The sequence below is a fragment of the Stegodyphus dumicola genome, chromosome 4, assembly GCF_044657685.1.
Source record: "Stegodyphus dumicola isolate Sdum_Otavi_A_Nest chromosome 4, ASM4465768v1".
Lineage (NCBI taxonomy): Eukaryota > Metazoa > Arthropoda > Arachnida > Araneae > Eresidae > Stegodyphus > Stegodyphus dumicola.
The window spans coordinates 24,338,526-24,356,389 of NC_140771.1; the positions used below are offsets into that span (position 1 = coordinate 24,338,526).

General features: G+C 33.6%; 1 protein-coding gene across 6 annotated transcripts in view; it reads right to left on the reverse strand.

Annotated features, from left to right (window-relative positions):
* The window catches only part of LOC118186243 (transmembrane ascorbate-dependent reductase CYB561-like), a 141,783-nt gene that overhangs the window by 47,762 nt on the left and 76,157 nt on the right, over positions 1–17,864 (reverse strand). The window contains exon 1 of one of the 6 annotated variants that reach the window (XM_085814618.1): positions 4,905–5,059. The exons of 4 other annotated variants lie outside the window; for them this stretch is intronic. The gene's annotated coding sequence lies outside the window, so the exon portion shown is untranslated. Of the gene's footprint in view, positions 1–4,904; positions 5,060–17,864 lie in introns of those variants that run through there. One more of the 6 variants, XM_085814620.1, reaches the window with a different exon arrangement.

Below are 17,864 nucleotides of genomic sequence, written 5' to 3' on the forward strand. Positions count from 1 at the left end.
GATCAAATTACATTGTTCCAGAAGTCCTGCGAAGAGTTTAAATATGTTTTGGCAAAAGCAATTCTTTTCTTTCTATTTGTCTCGGAAATGTATGGCTTAGACCTAGATTTGCGTCCATGATAATCGGACTTTCGCAGCACTTTTCGTACAGTTTCAGGAGAAATTTCCTTGTTGCTAGTTAAAAAAATGTCTTTTGCAATGCTTGCAGCAGAAAGTTTAGGATTTTGTTTAATTCGTAAAAGAATTTTTCTTTCTTCTCTCTGCGTTAGCTTCTTCGGTCTCCCACGTCTTGGTTTTACAGCAAGACTACCAGCGTGAAGATAGTTTTGAATAACTCTTTGCACACTAGAAAATGGTTTTACCAATATAACAAAGAGTTTTACCTTCATCTCTCAATTTGATAATTAGTTGTCTCGTAACTAAAGGAATTTCTTTATTGGTTGTCATTTTCCTCAAAGAAAATAGAAATAGCAACTTCCAATCAACGTAAAATTTGCTTCGGAAGTCAATGACCTTGAAAGTGTAACGTTTGCATTCTCAAGTTTGAAGTTTAAAAGTTAGATAAGAAATCCTCCGCCTCCTTCGTGTCGTTCGCAAACTTTATTGGCTTTGATTTCTGGCCTCTTATCTTTTAAAAATTAGTGTGCATAAATTATTAGATATGAAAATATTACAGTTAAATAATTTCAAAGTCCCTTATTGAAACTAAATATTTAAAAAATAAAACTTTAAGAAACTACCCTTTTCGCACCTTAAAATTTGGATTTGATATTACTTTTCTTGATGTACGCAGACTTTATTGACTAACTGTATATTAGAAATAGGAACCAATTATGAACCCATTCAAAAGATAACCATATTTGTCAGTGAATCGCCAAAAATATTCCTCCAAAATGCTAATTCACACTCAAACTAGCAGTCGTAAAAACAAACAGAAATTTCAGATGATTAAAATTAAGGACCTTCTGCCGATTTTGGGGGAAATTAAGGACCGAAAATTGGTTCAAAAACCTAAGGACTCTTAAGGACCGTACGATCCTTGTAATTATAATCCATGCTTTAAAAAAAAAAAAAAAAAAAAAAAAAAAAACTTTATTTAAGAATGGAGAATGGATTCAGCGCTGGGAGCTGTTAGGAAAAAAATGATAATTACTTGAAATTCATATAAATTCGTAAGAATATGAAAATGAAAATATATAATGATACTGACTTAAAAACCAAATTATTACTGGTCGTGAGCCGTTCCAGACTTATTTAAAAAGGTTTCACCTCCAAGGTTCTAATCTATGTACGTAGTTTTCCTCATGTGTAACGTGTATACGAGCCAGTTTCCCTTAGAAAGTCCTCCACGAAGGCATCCCTCCCCTTAGGCAGATAGCCCTCGAGGCTTTGCCATAATCACACACACACTCTAATCTATGTAAAGAGTGTAAATGTTAACGAAATGTGCCACCATAGATAATTAGCAAAATACAGTAAACTCTGATTAACCGGATAATATAGAGAACAACATTCTCGAAATAAAGGTTAATAATAAGTAAATAAAGGGGGAAGTATAGTTAAAAATAAAGAAAGAAAATAGAAATAATTTCAGATTTAACTAACAGAAAAATGTTACTGACATTTTTATGTATGTATATTTTATGTTAATGTATAGCCGCATTTTTTTAAGCAGTTTAATCCACAGTGTGTATTCATGTGGTCACGTAAATTAAATATTCAAAACAAAAAGAACTCACGGTAAATAACGGGAAAATAAACATTTTTGGAAATGAAGAAATTAAGTTATAAATGGCATTAAAGAACAATATTTACAAAAGAACTTGAAAATTATCTGTAAATTCAAATTCACGTAAAACAGTCGATTATAATTTTTTGGGGGGGGAGGGGGGACAGAGTGTATCCATGGACCTTATAAGAAATAGACTAACCCAAATGGGTTTCCTCCCTCGTCTGGGGCGTTCCCGGCTGTCACCTTGATCATATCCGGAGGAGTAGGGACGACTTGCAGAAATTTAACAGTGGTTGCCTATTGCAGCGTGTATAATTGTCAAGAGAATGCTGGTTGTAGCGCCTCATTTAACAAATTGGAATTTCTACATACTTTTAGTTTTGAAATTGAGATTGATTTTTTAAAAATTTAGCATATTTATCAAGCATAATTAACGTTCCAAATAATTATAAAGCTATTGCATGCTTTCAGGGCTGGATATTTTTTTAGCTTTTTCTATGCTGTAAGGAAATCTGTAACTACTTCTTTTAGAAAATAACATTTTAAATCTGAACTAATAGAAAATTTCAAACAAGCAGTTTTCTCTTGCAATTTTTCATGCTTTTTATTGGTGTAAATAAGTAAAAAATACTAAAATATTTGGTACTTTTCCGTTTTGCCGGCGCAAACGATAAAGTCGCCAATAATGGTTTAACTGATGCCAGACGAAATATCTTCGCTGGTAACCTTTTACGCCTCAGTTTCAAAACAAGTTGAAGCCATTTCTTATCAGATTGTTTCTTTCAATACTGGCATATAGAATTTTTACACGATATTTAAATTTTATCCCCTAAGACAATTCACGGTAATAAGTCAATTAGAACGCAATTACACCGCTCATCCGAAGGCGAAATCAAGTGTTAAATTCATCAATTCTAATGAGAATGAAGCGAAGTAAAGCACTTTGGTTTTACATAATTTCTGAGTAAGCTATTCGTACGAATTGAAATAATTCTTGCATTTAAACTTGTATTCCAAATTAAGATTTAACTTGAAATTAATGTAGATAATTACTGAGCGAATTAGATTTTAGTAGCGTAGTTTACGTGAGATGAGATCACTTGGGGTCACGTGATACGAACCGGCGAATCAGGATTTTGAACCATGAAATCATAGTAAATTCTTAAATTAATGTCTTTTTACAAATTTATTGTCTTTATTTATTGGCTTTTTACAAAATTTTAAACCATATTAAAATGTTTATGCCTTCAAAATAAAAAAAATATTCTTAGAATTAACATTTTTTATGTGTATACTGTATGTTGTCGCCAACAAAGTCTGCTTGGCGAGATTTGCGCCGGCGAAACGGAAAAGTACCAAATATTTATAAACGAATTTTTGAAAGTTTTGCTTAAAATTCTAAATTGTGCTGCTTTTTTAAAATTATAGATGAGTATTATAGCACAATTTCTATAAAGGAATATTATTTCAATTATATTTCATAATACATCATAGTGATAAACACTTGACTCATTAAAGATTTTTATACATTTAATTCTAATATTAAAATTGTATTTAACGGTAATAATTAATTTTACTTGTATTTTATAGTGATTATTTTTTAATTTATTTTTAGTTCTGTAGAAGATTTTTTTATTTACTGTTAATTTAATTTATTAGCCCAAAAGGGGCCGTAGCCTAGAAAGGCTGTTACTTTCGAAGCGGCATTTTGCGCTGTTTTACTATAAATGTCCGTGTCTCCTTGCAAATTGTTGTTACCAAATATTATCACCCTGTATTATATTTAAAGAAATTAAATGATGAAGAATCTCCATGAATACATGTATGTTTCTCGCACTGTGACAAAAACGACAGTATCTAGAGCCATCAAATTTTGAATAGTGTAATCCTCCACCGTAACATGGGCATCTGAACGGCCGAGTTTCGAATTTGTTTAAATCTATTTCATATTTTTAGAACTTTAACGAAGTTTTGATTCACAAACTCGATGAGTTCAGAGCAAGCACAGTACGGAAAATAACAGTTTTATCTCCAGTGCGGAAATTCTAAAGATTATGCTGTTTTCAAATGTATGTGGTTTACGGGCGAAAAACATGATATTCAATAAGTATATGTAACACACAGAACGTTAAAAAAAAAAACGTTCCTTTTGGGAGTAATATAAAATCTGAGTGCTTCTAGATTTTATTTTACCTTTTTTTCCCCCTTCATTACACTCAGAAAATTTTATACTCCGAATTTTATAAATTACTAAAATAAATATTCCACTTTAATGTTAATCAGTTAATGATGACATAATCAAATAAATGATTGTCTTGTAATGTTATTATAGTTTTTATAGTTTTGAAAATCACTACCTGAAATTGGTCATTAAATTTTAAAAACAAATATCAGATCTTGTTTAATTTTACCTTATTTATTTCAAAGCGTCACGTACGATCAATTTTATTTAATTTTATGTTATTTGGAGGCAAAATTAAGTTCATAAATTTTACGCTTAGAGTTTTTACCGTTCGTTTTACCAAAGTAAAAATGTTTGTACAAAACTTACGCGTGAAAAAAATGTGCGAAATGCAGTAAAAAGTGCTTTAATGAGATATATTAAATCCTATTTGGAAAAAAAACTGTGGCTTTCATAATCTTTTCACTATACAACGTATCACATTTAATAATTAAAAAGAGTTATGTGATACAAACGCCATAGGTTTCAAAGTAAACCGGATCGTCCCTACTCTTTCTTGCCGACATGTCGGTGACGCGCGCCCCGCCCACTGGGTTAGTCTATCTCTAATAAGGTCCATGAGTGTATCTGACAGACATCATCTGCTATCATTGACAGTATCCCAGATACTTTTTTCTTTATTTTCCGTAGACAGCTTTGCATTTTTTGATAATAGTTTGTGTTAATTCTTCAATCTTTTAGCCATAAGCAAATTTTAACTTTTTTTTAAAGCAAATCCTGGTTAGTGCCCAATCCGATTAATCATCGGCCAACTGTATTATTAACATATGTTTAATGTTTTTAAATTAACGTTCATAAGCAAATGCTGAACATTATTTTAGAATACAAATGAAATATCGGGTCAACAGAATTTATTTTTACAGGGCAAAATTCTTCACAAACAGAAAAGTATAATACTTAAAATAACTATTCCAGCTATAAATAACTTACTCTTTAGCAACGGTTCCTGAAATTGTGGTGGTCAATCACTTGAATCTAATGGTACAGTAGTCTTCTATTTGCAAGATTTAGAAAAGCTTTAAATTGTATCGACGAAGGAATGCTAAGGACAGACCACACCCGCATGTGATACTCCGCAGTGTGCCAAAAGGTCCAAAATGCCTAGCTATAAGTTCATTTTACAATTCATTACCCTTTTTCAACGACTAGCTAATCACCAATAAACGTCATCGTTGACCAAGCCGTTATCAATTTCTATTTGATCAAGGCAGATAACGGTTACTAAGCTTTCCATAACTGGCTCTCTTAAGAAATTTCGGATTTATTTAAGTATCGAAGTCGCAGTCTCAGTTTAAAAAAGAAAAGCAAAAAGAAGAAAAAACAATAGGGAGGGCAAATGCTGTCATAATTTGCCGTGACTTTTTTTTTTATATTTTATTGGGAAAAATTGTTAAAGCAATCTACACTTTCCTTCCAGAAAGATGAAAATTTCATGTATTTAAATTTATTTACATAAGATGCATGAATTTAAATCTCGAAATGGTCATGTAATGCCGCTCTTGGTATAATTGTAATGAGAGTATTTTAACCTGAAAATGTCGGAATTAATACGTACATAAATTTCAAGCTAACAGAGAAAACTATTATTTAACAAATACCTACATTTTCGTAAAAAGAAAAAACAAATCGAGATTTAGAACAGCGCATTAAAATCAGATTTATTTTATCTAATGATCTTTTTCCTTTGCGGGCAATAATTTACTTAATATACCCTCATATATTCATGAAAACTAGCCTTGATCAGTACATTGGTTAACGAAACCATATCCTTGCGCGGATTCCAATCCCGAAGAGGGAAAGAAAATTAGTAAATGCATAGCGTCTCTGCAACATGGGGCACTTAAAAATCCGTCGAACCCACAGTCCTCTCGAGAGACTGATGATAAAAGAAGCAAGGTAAGAGAACCCTTCGATTCCCTCACAGTTCTCGGTCAAATTGGGATGAAGTTGGGCGAAGTTGTTTTGTCACTTATAAAGTGCACAAAGCCTTGGTCAACGGCAAACGCCCTTTTCATCTTAATGAAAATGAATGATGAATTCAAAATCTCTCTTATGATGAATTCAGGAAACCGCTCTACAATTTGATCAAATCAGAAGGATAAGTAATAACGACTCTGGCTTGTATTGTTTATTTTTACAAAACCTGACATCGAATTAAAACATAGTTCAAGCTGTCTTGTGCCTTCCATGTTGCATTAACCCTCGCCCACAGTTCATCACGATTGTTAAAGTTTTGTTATAACTCTCTTCGCGTTTCATACTTGATAAGGGACGAAGCCGGTGATTTAGACAGCCAAGTAAGAAACAAGACGTTGTTTTAACTTTGAAAAAGGCTCGTGTTGCTCCTATGAAAATTACTACACGGACATATCACACACCAGTTACGGTGGTTTGAACTTTTATAAAAGGTGGTGTGGTGTATTTAATTATGGCAAAGCACACTAGGGCTATCTGCCTAAGGGGAGGGATGCCTTCGTGGAGGACTTTCTAAGGGAAACTGGCTCGTATACACGTTACACATGGGGAAAACCACGAAAACACCCATGCAGCCAGCCCGTTCGCGGGATTCGAATCTCGGACCGAACTACCAGTGTTCAGCGACTTTACCGCTCGGCCGCTGGTGGGCTTTATAAAAGGTGAGCAACGATTCGGTACATTAGTACTTATCATACAAGAATGTTCCTTGTTGGCGAGATTATGCCAGGTATCGACGTTTCTCAACTCTTCAAGAGGATGCATATGCGACCATCATTTTTGCTATCAAGACTCATTAGAAAAGACGTTATTCATGTCATTCAATTTACCACTCGAAACGTTCGATGCATCTCTGCAGTTAGATAGCATAGTGCACTGCTTGTGAAATGGCAGGAAAGATGGACTAATGATTCCACAGGAAGACGAGTCTTCTCTTTCTTCCCAAAAGTTTCACTCAGTCAAAGAAGCACATCGAATTTTTATACTCAATTTTTCACTGGTCATGGACCTTTTAATACATATCTCTTTCGATTTGGACTACGTACGACTGAGCTTTGTTCTTGCGGGGAGTTGGGAGACCCTGAACACTTTATCTTTCACTGTTCATTTACTAAAAAACTTCACTTGAATAAACCTTTAGATCAACACAGGCCAAAATGGGCTGAATTGATATTAAAAAACTCTAATGAGAGTAAGAAATTTAAGCTTTTCTGTCAGGAATTAAATTTTTCTGTAAATAATTCTCTCAGATCATCTCTATTGGGAGTGAGTAATTGACTTTCAGCGACTGTTAGATTTTTACTGCATAATGGTAATTGTTTAACTTATTGTGTTTGATGCTTATTATTGTTCAGTTTTGTTGTTTCCACTACTTATGTTACTGATTTAAAATTAAAAATGGTTTTACGTAGAACAGACGTATCTGACATTGAATTCATCTATGCTCTTATAAATTGTAACGGTTACTTGTAGCCTATTACTTTCTTATATTGTACAAAGAGTCGGTTTTATTTGTGACGCACATAGTATTTGTTGTATGGTACTGAAATTGTTCTTAATCATATATATATCACGATTATTTTGTTCAGTTTTGCAATTGTGAATTAAATTTAAGAGAAAATTTTAGTGACAATTTTAATTATTTTGCATACTTTAATGCATTCTTTTTTAATTGAATTGATTCGCTTTGGTGAATTTGATAGGCATTAATTGTGCATTCTATTATAAAAATTTGCATTCATGATAGTTATTTTATATTAATTTTCTTTGCTTTAATATTGAATGCATTGTGTATTTGATTTTGAAATTCTGTAAAATTTTATGTGGGCATCTTTCTAGTATTGCATTTGTCTTAGCGATGCCAGCAAACCTAATCTAGGATAATTATTTTGTATATCTTTTTGCACTTTTCTGAATTGAATAGTTGACCTGTTTTTGTGAATTTGATTCGTTTTACTTGAGTTCTCTATTGTAAAATGTGCATTTAAGGCAGTATTTTATAATAATTTTCTTTTAATTATTTTTGAATGCATTTGGTTTTTGAATTTGAAATTTTTCATATCTTTATGTTGGCATAATTCTTGTACTGTATTTCTATCGCGTTGCCAGTAAACCTGATGTAGAGTTTTTATATTACTTGGAGTGGTTTTGTTTTTAAACCAAATTTATGTTTTGTATTGTAATAATATCTCAGGTTCAGTGTATTTTATGATAATATTGTTCAGTTATCAAAGTTATTGGTTCTTAATTCTGAATTCATATGAAGAAATTTTATTTGGCAGTTTATTATCGTCTTAGTTTATCTTTATGCATTTTTTCTAAATTGAATGGTTCTTCTTGATATTGTGAATCTAACTGAAATTAATTGTGTATAATACAGTAATGGATGTATTATATTTTGTTTGTTTGTTTGTACCATAGTTTTTATTTAAATTAGTTGGAATCAGTTTTGAAAGTATTTCGTATTTTCAGTACAAATTATGAAAGTATACTCGGTTTATTGTTTGAATGCTATAGGTACTACTAGTAAGTAACATGCTTTCTTTAGGGTTTATTAATGACTATGTTACTTATGTCCTTGTGCTCTTGAAGGCCTTGTATGCCACTGTAAACTTATTTTGCTTAGTGATAATAAATAGCTTCTGGAGGCAGGGGCTTTAATCCGTGTAAAGCAGACATCATGTCAGCTAGGTAATGGAGCCCCTGTTCTCTGGTTAACAGTTAGATAGCATACTACTGTTGATACGGCCGTAATCCAAAAGCATGATAAACGGTGACATACTAGGACATGCACTGGCGAATGTACAACTGAGCTATTGTTCAAAAGTTCTCCAATGTCCAAGCTCCAGTGTGATGGTGCCCACTGCTGAAAAGAGAAATCTCAAGTCACCCATGTCTCAAGTCACGAAGAATTCACAATCAGTTTCTATGTGTGGGAAATGCTAGTTTTCAAGCATATCGAGATATGCGATTCCAGTAATAGTGGTTTCTACGGGGAAAAAAAAAGCGCGCCATACACCTTTTTCGAGAAACAGCACAAGAAACTTTAACTTTAGGCGAGTCTCTCTCATGCTGTACAATTTGATGCGGCTGCTTCATGCCCCAGATTTTAACACTGTGGCGGTTAACCTTGCCGCTTAAATGAAAAGTAGCTTCGTCACTAATCACAAAGAATATTGGAAAATTGAAGGACGAATTCATAAAACACCATACGTCGTTCTTTATCACCTATATGAAGAGCTTTTAGCATCCTGCATGGTTTGAAATACAAGCATCGCTGCAAAAACGCCAGAAAGGTATTACAGGAATGGCAACTTCTACCAGCACGGCGAGTGGATTTCTGTGGACTACGTGCGAAAGTCTATCGGATGCCCCATTTGCCTCATATATGGCATAAGACATCTGAATGCCACCCTATATCATCAATGAACAGCCAACATCATCAATGTCTCAGATTGTCTATCAGACTGATGTGAACAGATGTCAGATTGATCTGAAACAAGCTTTTACACAGATAACCATGTCTTGGAATAGTTTATACGATTGCATAATGATGTAAGCTGTAGGTTATTGAACACTAGGTCGACGAAAATTACGTTATAGTCGACGAAAATTACGTTAAACAATTGGTACGGACTCACACTTCGCGAAGCGTAGAATACAAAACATTCCTGTTGTGCAGTCGCCATCTAAACAACCACTGAAGCTGGCGGTCGAAGGAAGGGCGTTAGCGCTACCTATTGCCAATTGCATGAAACTCGAGATTTCCCTCTTTCTACTTATACGTTATTACATTAAAACGAATTAAAAGCTGACTACTTATGATTTTTTTAAATCCGGTGATTCTTCTTAAAACACCTTGTATTACCTGCCCTCCACTATTTCACCAATACTGTCGACAATGTAGAATGGTAAGCCAACGACATTCAATGAAATAAAGACCCCTTCTCCACGCTGTCTTCAGATTACATCCAAAACTTTCTCCTTACATCATACACACGAACTATTCTCGCTATTTTTCGAAATATTCTTTGTATACTCTGCCGCATATACGTTGCAATATCGATGGGAAAAAAAATGCTTTGTGTTCTCTCCTACTAGTAACGCATCCTCTGTCAAAATAGCTGATAAATTTATCTTACACGATATAAATACATTCTCATTTGCTGCTAAATCAGTACTAAAATTCATATCCAGCTACAACGCAACGCACTCATAAAGAAATCAATAGTAATTTACATATAGGTAGCTTTTGAATTCTCATTTGCATAGCTTTAAAATTTATGGACAAATAAGATTGAAATGCTAAATATTTCCTCAGGTCTTTACATTGTAGACACCATTACATCCATTACTCATTTTGGACAAGGAAACATGAAAAATCAAAATACCCTGGACATAGACTGATATTCCAATTTCTAATTAAACACGCAAATCACTTGCATTACAAAAGCACACAAGCTACTGCAAAATTTCTTTACTTTTTCCCCGACTTAAAGGGCGACTCAACCGCAAGGTTCAGTGGACCAAAGCCGGGTAGTGATGAGTTATCATCGACCATATTTTAGTTCGCACTGTAGAGACCATTAAAAATTTTGAACTAAAAAACATGAAAGAATTAACTCTGGCATTAATGGGATTCAAGTCATAGATATTCCATTTGCTAACTGGACGTGTTAATCACTTACATAACGAGTATACGCATAGACAGTATGATAATTCCTTACAACATATCCTGAAAAAAATAAAAGCTTTACCTATATTCCTGCTTGATGTTGTGTTTTAAGAAAAGTAATACATATACATTAGATAAAATTTTAATTTGTATTAACAGCAACAAGCAGAGCTGCTCAACAATGACTTAAAGGCCACAATCCGCTGGGTAATTACCATCTGAAATTTAAAAAAAGATCAGATTTAAGAAAAGTTATAGAAAAATAAAACCTTTAGAAATAAAAAAATCACGAGAACAGAACAGTAGTTGGGTTGGGGTAGGGGGAGTTGTAAACAAAAATTTGACAGTATCGAAGATTTGACAGCATAAATACTTTGCAGTGTATTATTGATGTGCAATTCAATAAAAAGATTTCTAAATGTAGAAACTGGGCTTTACACTGCACAAGAATTTTGCATTTCAGTACGAAGCTTTTCTCATAATGGTGTATCTGCGTTAGCTTTAATGTGTTTCCTGTTACGCAAAAACTTTTTTTTTGGGGGGGGATGGGGTAATACATTTCTATACAGTGGGTAAAAAAAAGTATTGGCAATTGCCTATAACTGATCATATTAGCTAACAAAGGAAATGCTTGACAATTTTAGCTGGACATAATGAACACTGGAGGCAATAAGGACACAAATCCTAATGAAACTTTCGTTTTAATATGGCTTTTACACAAAATATACAACAAAAACGTAAATTTCCATGTCAAAAAAGTATTGGCAAGATCATACAGAAAAATGTGGGAACAAAATTAAATATTTTGTATTCATACCTTTTGCATCTATAAGAGCTTGTAATCTATTTCTCATAGAGAAAAACAAAGTCCTGGTTGTTGAAAAAGTCCTGTTGGAAAAAAACCAGTCCTGTTGGGAATTTTGTGCCATTCTTGCAGAAGTATACACTTAAGTTCATCTTTACACAAAATTTTGTTTCCTGACTTCTAGGTCCAATTTAAGCCATAAATTTTCAATTGAATTTATGTCAGGCTATTGAGGCGATGTCTTTAACTGACAATGAGCATTACAGAGTAATTATTGCGAGATGAGGTTCATTGTGTCCTTACAGTCATTGTTCTGTGGAAACACAAATGATGTTCCTAAACCAAGTTTTTGGGACACTGTATTTCATGTTATGGCGCAGTATATCAATGTATGCGCGTGCTGTCATAATACCACCATTCCGTTTGCTGCCATACTGCCCCAAACTACGACGCTCCCTATAACATAGTTGACATTCGGTGTTAAATGTTGTTTTCCCAGTTCGGTGTTAGGCTCTCCACACATATTGTCGTCCATCACTCTCGAAAATGTTAAATTTCAATTCGTCGGACAAAATAATAGTGTTCCAAAATTCTTCTGATGAATTAAAATGAGATTTTGCAAAATCTAATCCCTTTCTCCTGTTTATTTCTGAAATGAAAGGTTTATTTTTAGCTGTTCTTCCATAATAACTTCCTCCATGTCAGACATTCTATAGAGTCTATACACTAAAAGTTTTATGCAAAGTATTAGCTAACTGGGGTACAATTATTTTAGGTTTTTTCTTAATTTCTCTAATAATGCCCCGTTTTCCCTTACAGAAAATATTCGATACCGTCCACTTCTAATCTTATTTTCCGTCGATCCCGTCTCTTTGAACTTTTTTACGACACTTCTAACAGTAAATAAACTTATGTTCAACTGTATTCCTAAAGCACGATAAGTTAAACCCTCATTTCTGAGAAGAATAGTCATGTTTTAAACATCAACATCACACTCCTTCGACTTCGAAGCCATTTTATCACAGTATTAGCAAAATAACATTTTAAAAGTTTTGAAGTAGCACTGCAGACTGTATACTAATAGGGTTTCTTATCAGTCTAAACAAGTGACCTCTACATAAGAAAATTTGCATAGCAGTTAGAACTTTGCCAATACTTTTTTGACATGCAGATTTACGTTTTTGTTGTATATTTTGTGTAAAACGCATATTAAATTGAAAGTTTCATTAGATTTGTGTGTTTTTTACCTCTTATGTTCGTAATGTCCGGCTAAAATCGTCAGGCATTTTCTTTGTTAGGTAATATGATCAATTATAGGCAATTGCCAATACTTTTTTTACCCACTGTATCTACAGAGGCTCCACACCAACGAATAGAGCCTTCGTATATGATGAGGTGTATTTTAAACATTCTAAGTGAAGTTGTACGTACCAACAAATTATTGTTATGCGATATAACAGCCAAATGTAAGGCTTGGCATGGTAAAAGAGCATCGCTGATTTAAAAGAATAGAATTTCAAGAAATAATATTTACGAATACGTGGCAGAAAATATGACTTCGTAGATTGGGATAAAATTGATTGCGTGAACTTTCGAAAAGACAGTCTTGCATAGCAACGATTTTTCTTTACGGCTAAGTCAATGTTCTGAAGCGACTATCAATATACGTTATTCTACAGATTTGATAATCAAACAAATAGCTAGAAGAGATCACTATTAGCTAAGGCTAGGCAAATTGTGATCCATTTCTTGGGCATATTACATTATTTGCGTGTCTTGATTAAAAACACAAAACCGATGGTAGATGAAATGAACCTTTTATACCTAAATGTTATATGAATAACAGACGATTTAGCAAAAAAGCCGTAAAAATTACCTCATTCAAAAACTAAATTTCTGCCAAATATAAAATATAAGCTTGTTTGAAGACGACAGATAAGTTGACAAACGAAGTCATATTTAAATTTATAAATATCGATGAATTGGTAAAGGAATTTAGTTTTTGAAATGTGTCACTAAGTATCTTGAACATTTAAAAGCGTAATTACATAGAAAGGGTCAGCTAAATTAATAAATTGCATGAGCATGACCAAGCTTTCTTTTTCCAGAATATAAGACTCTTTCAGGAATAATCGACTGAGGAACGTTGGTGCTATTTCACAGTCCAACGGAGGGGCCCTTGAGCCACAAAAAGCTCTTTGAATTGATTGAAAAACTTTATAAAGAATGTGCACAAAGATTTTCGAATTTTAAGGTACATGAAAGTAAAATGAGGACATTTACATATTTGATTGGGACTAATATTTCTGTTGCTTTGAATAATATATCGCAGATGGAAATAATGGAGGTCCAAATTGATTCTGACATGTAATTAATGTAAATCCAAAGTAATTCTGGCGGACAGTTAATGGAGGTTCAAAATGTTTTGACACAAACAGATATAGCATAAAACATGACGTTTTACTAATATTTAAAAAATATCTATATTCTTTCAGATTCTTACCCAATGTCTCAAATGATGATTTCGTTTCTTTAACTGCTGGGTAGCGCATTACTACGATTAATTGTCTTCAAAGATTGAAAACATAAAAATGCAGTTCTTACAGATAAATATCTTGTCAGAAATCGGCAGCATCAAGTATGCAGAAAAATATTGACTGTGAGTGGTCTTCTTCTTCTTCTTCTGTTTTAATTTTATTTTATTCATTTTTTATGTATTTAAAAGCAATATCAAAGTTTACTTAGCATTGGACCAAAAAAGATAATTTTTTTATATTAATACTAGAGTGTAAATTTGTCGTATCAAATTTTATAATATACTCCTAAGGACTTTAATTTTATTACTACTATTGTCGAAAATAAAACAATATATGAGTGTTATAATGTTCTAGTTAATATACGTGTTCTTGGCTACCAGAAATTTAAGGAAATGTCTAGCGAGTTCGCTGGTCTTCTTACAACTACAAAATATAAATTCAAAAGAAGGGTTAAAATACCCTTTTATTCACTCAAAGAAATGCTAACTGACGGCCCTTCTCGGGCTTACAGGAAAGCTTTCACTTGAGCTTTAACTTAAGCTAAAAAACAAGAAACTACACTAATTCTAACTAGCTAAACTTTGGCCGAAGCTGTACAAAGATAACTAATCGAGTTGGCTCGTAATTAAACCTCACCGACAAATACTAACAGGCACGTAAGACTACGGCCGTATATATAGTAAGATAGGCTTAAAACAACGACGTGGCCCGAAGACAGAACACGCTCTACTGAGAACTTCTCAGTTCTTCTACGGAAGTGACTGAACTTTCCATTAAATATTGGTTCTACTTCGTTTACATAAAACTCATTCTGGCAGGGAGTTGTACGTGGAAAACAAGAATTTAAAGGAGAGGGTTTCAAAAATAACTATTAGAAAATTAAAACAATCCCTACGATGTTAAACTTCTAATACTTAATTTTACTACCCGTTTCTAATCATTTTGATTTTTGGGGAAACATGAGACAACCTCTGGCCTACGAACTGCATGGTTCTTTATACAAGAAAACATCCAGGAAGATTGCAATCTCCCTTTTAATTTAGTTATTTCCTTTTTCCTATCCTGAAAACTGAAATATGTCTAAAATAATTCAATTACTGTACCTAATAATAAACCTCAATTACGTTACATTTACCTGCCAACAACACGGCGTATAAATTACTAGTATTGAGAACTGTCACCATGCATGAGATTTGTAATTTTTCTTTTGAATTAATATAAGAGTTTGCACTGACAACAGATTTTCGAAGCAGTCACTTACACCATGAGAGCACGTACAGGGAATGCGATTAATTCCTTGTATGTTTAGAACAAGCAGACCGATTTAAAATATACATACTTTTCAGCTATATTATTAACGTTTTTATCCCAATCACAAATTAATAAAGAAGATTCAAGAGCCGCAAATTACAATTTTATCACAAGTTTGTAATATTTATGGACTTTAATAAAAATGCTTTTTTATTAAATTTATATATTAAATGTACGCATAAGTAAATAGTTCTCACTATACAAAAAGTACCCTATTTGGATGGAATTGCATGTTAAACACGTCAAGAATACCATGCTATAATATTTTTCAGAACACTAAATTAGAATTCGGTGAATAAGAGCCCACCAGCGGCCGAGCGGTAAAGTCACTGAACACTGGTAGTTCGGTCCGAGGTTCGAAACCCGCGAACAGGCCGGCTGCATGGGCGTTTTCGTGCTTTTCCTCATGTGTAACGTGTATACGAGCCAGTTTCCCTTAGAAAGTCCTCCACGAAGGCAATTAAATAAACCAAACCGTTGAAAAAGACTGCAACTTCTCTTCTCCCTTCCCTCGGTCAACAGTTTCTGATTCCTTCTTTTTAATGCCGGAACTGAATTTAGTCAATTACTTTTGCGTCAATGAGAATAATATTTTGTAAATAAACTAGAAATGTAAGATATAAACTTTTAACAACCTTAAACCATTAAAATACTCACGTACTTGCCCATATTTAATGGATATGATTACCTGTACCTTTTTATCTTAAAAACATGGCTGTAAAAGAAGATATGAATGAAGAAAATGAGATATTAATTATTTGATGTCCGAGTTTACATTATTTTCATTACCGTCAAAAACTAAGGCGGATAACGCACCCGAAAATCTATAAATTAAACTAATTACTTTACAATGTGATATACAGTGGCTCACAAAAGTGTTCGGACACTTACGAGTTTCAGTGAAATATTGCTTTATTCATTGATAAAAATTAATATTTTAGAATGAATTTTTTTAATAATATCTATAAATTTCTTTTACTATAATTTACTCTTTCTATAATATACTATTTCCATAAGTTCACTTAACTTGTGGACAATTATAAACACCCAAATGGCGAACGTTGAGGGTCGTTTAATCGTTATCCTGAAAAAAAAAAAAAAAAATTGTTTCCAGTATATAAATTTTGGACGGATAGTTTTAAATTATCTTTCAAAATATAGAGCATGGTTCATTGTGCCATCAATAAATACTAAATAATTTAATCCTGATGTTAACATGCACCCTCACACAAGAACACCTCCACCGCTATGCTTTACTGTACCAACCAAGGTCTTGCCATTAAACTCCTCATTTTTTCCCTCATAGAAATATACACCCATCGGCATCAGAAATTTCATCTGCAAATAACACATGATTCTAATACGGTTCTGGCCTATTTATCATTCATTTTGAGATGAAAAGCCTAAGCTTTCTATTTTTAGCACTTTCAAAAAATTTTCTTGGAGCTGAGCGCCCAGGTAATCCAGCTGATCTGAGTACTCATTGAATAGTTAGTTTTAAGTGAAATTAAAATAGAAAATATTTCAATAAATTCTGTAAAAATCTTTAAAAGACTCAAACATGGATTTTTCACAGATTTTCAAACTATAAATCTCTGATCACGTTGAGTCACGTGGAGTCCTCTTTCCCGGACAACCTCTTCTTACTTTATTTTGGATCCGAAGTGCCAAGAACATGATTTAATAAATAAAGGTAACACACAAAACGTAAAAAATGCCCCTTTAATATAAAATATAAAATAAAAAATATAAGACCTGAAAGCTTTCAGATTTTTTTTTTTTTTTTTTTTTTTTTTTTCAATTTTATTGATAAAAAGTTCTTATTTTGTTGAAAAACATTTTGGCTCGTCAACTGTTTTCAAATTGTCCATTCAGCCCTCATGCAATCTGAGTTCGAGATCTCAGCTGCATTGATAAAAGCCGCGACCTTGCACACTCTACGCTTTGATAGCGCAAGGACAAATGGTCAATAGCAAAAGTCAGCAGTCACGAGCGGAGAAGTAAATGAATTACGCGTCACGATTTTGAGAGGACATGAGAGGGAGAAAAAAAAGGTAAGAATGATTATTTAAACCTCTCAGCAACTTCCAGTTATACGAGGGCCATCCAGGAAGTAGATTACGTTTCCGTCTGTGTCCGCTAGGGGCGGGGCTAGCGCGGCCATCTTGGGGTCAGAGCGTTGCGCAGCTCAGTCTGCATCTAGCCGTGCTAGTGAGAGGTTCGTGCTGTGCTCCGTTCAGATACTGTGACGGTTTGAAATGTCTGCGTTAATTGAAAATCCCGCGAGCTGCGAGGTGCGCTCAGTAATAAGGTTTCTGACTGCAAAAAACTGTAAACCGATAGAAATCTATCGGCAGCTTCGTGAAGTGTATGGGGACAACATTATCACTGAAGGTGGAGTGCGTCAGTGGGTCATAAGATTTCAAAATGGCCGAACCAATGTTCACGACGAAGATCGAAGTGGGAGACCCAGCATAGTGACCGCCGAACTTCTCGAAAAAGTCGATGCTAAAGTCCGTGAAAATCGAAATTTCACAATAACGGAACTTTCTTTGAGTTTTCCACAAATTTCGCGAAGTTTGTTGCAC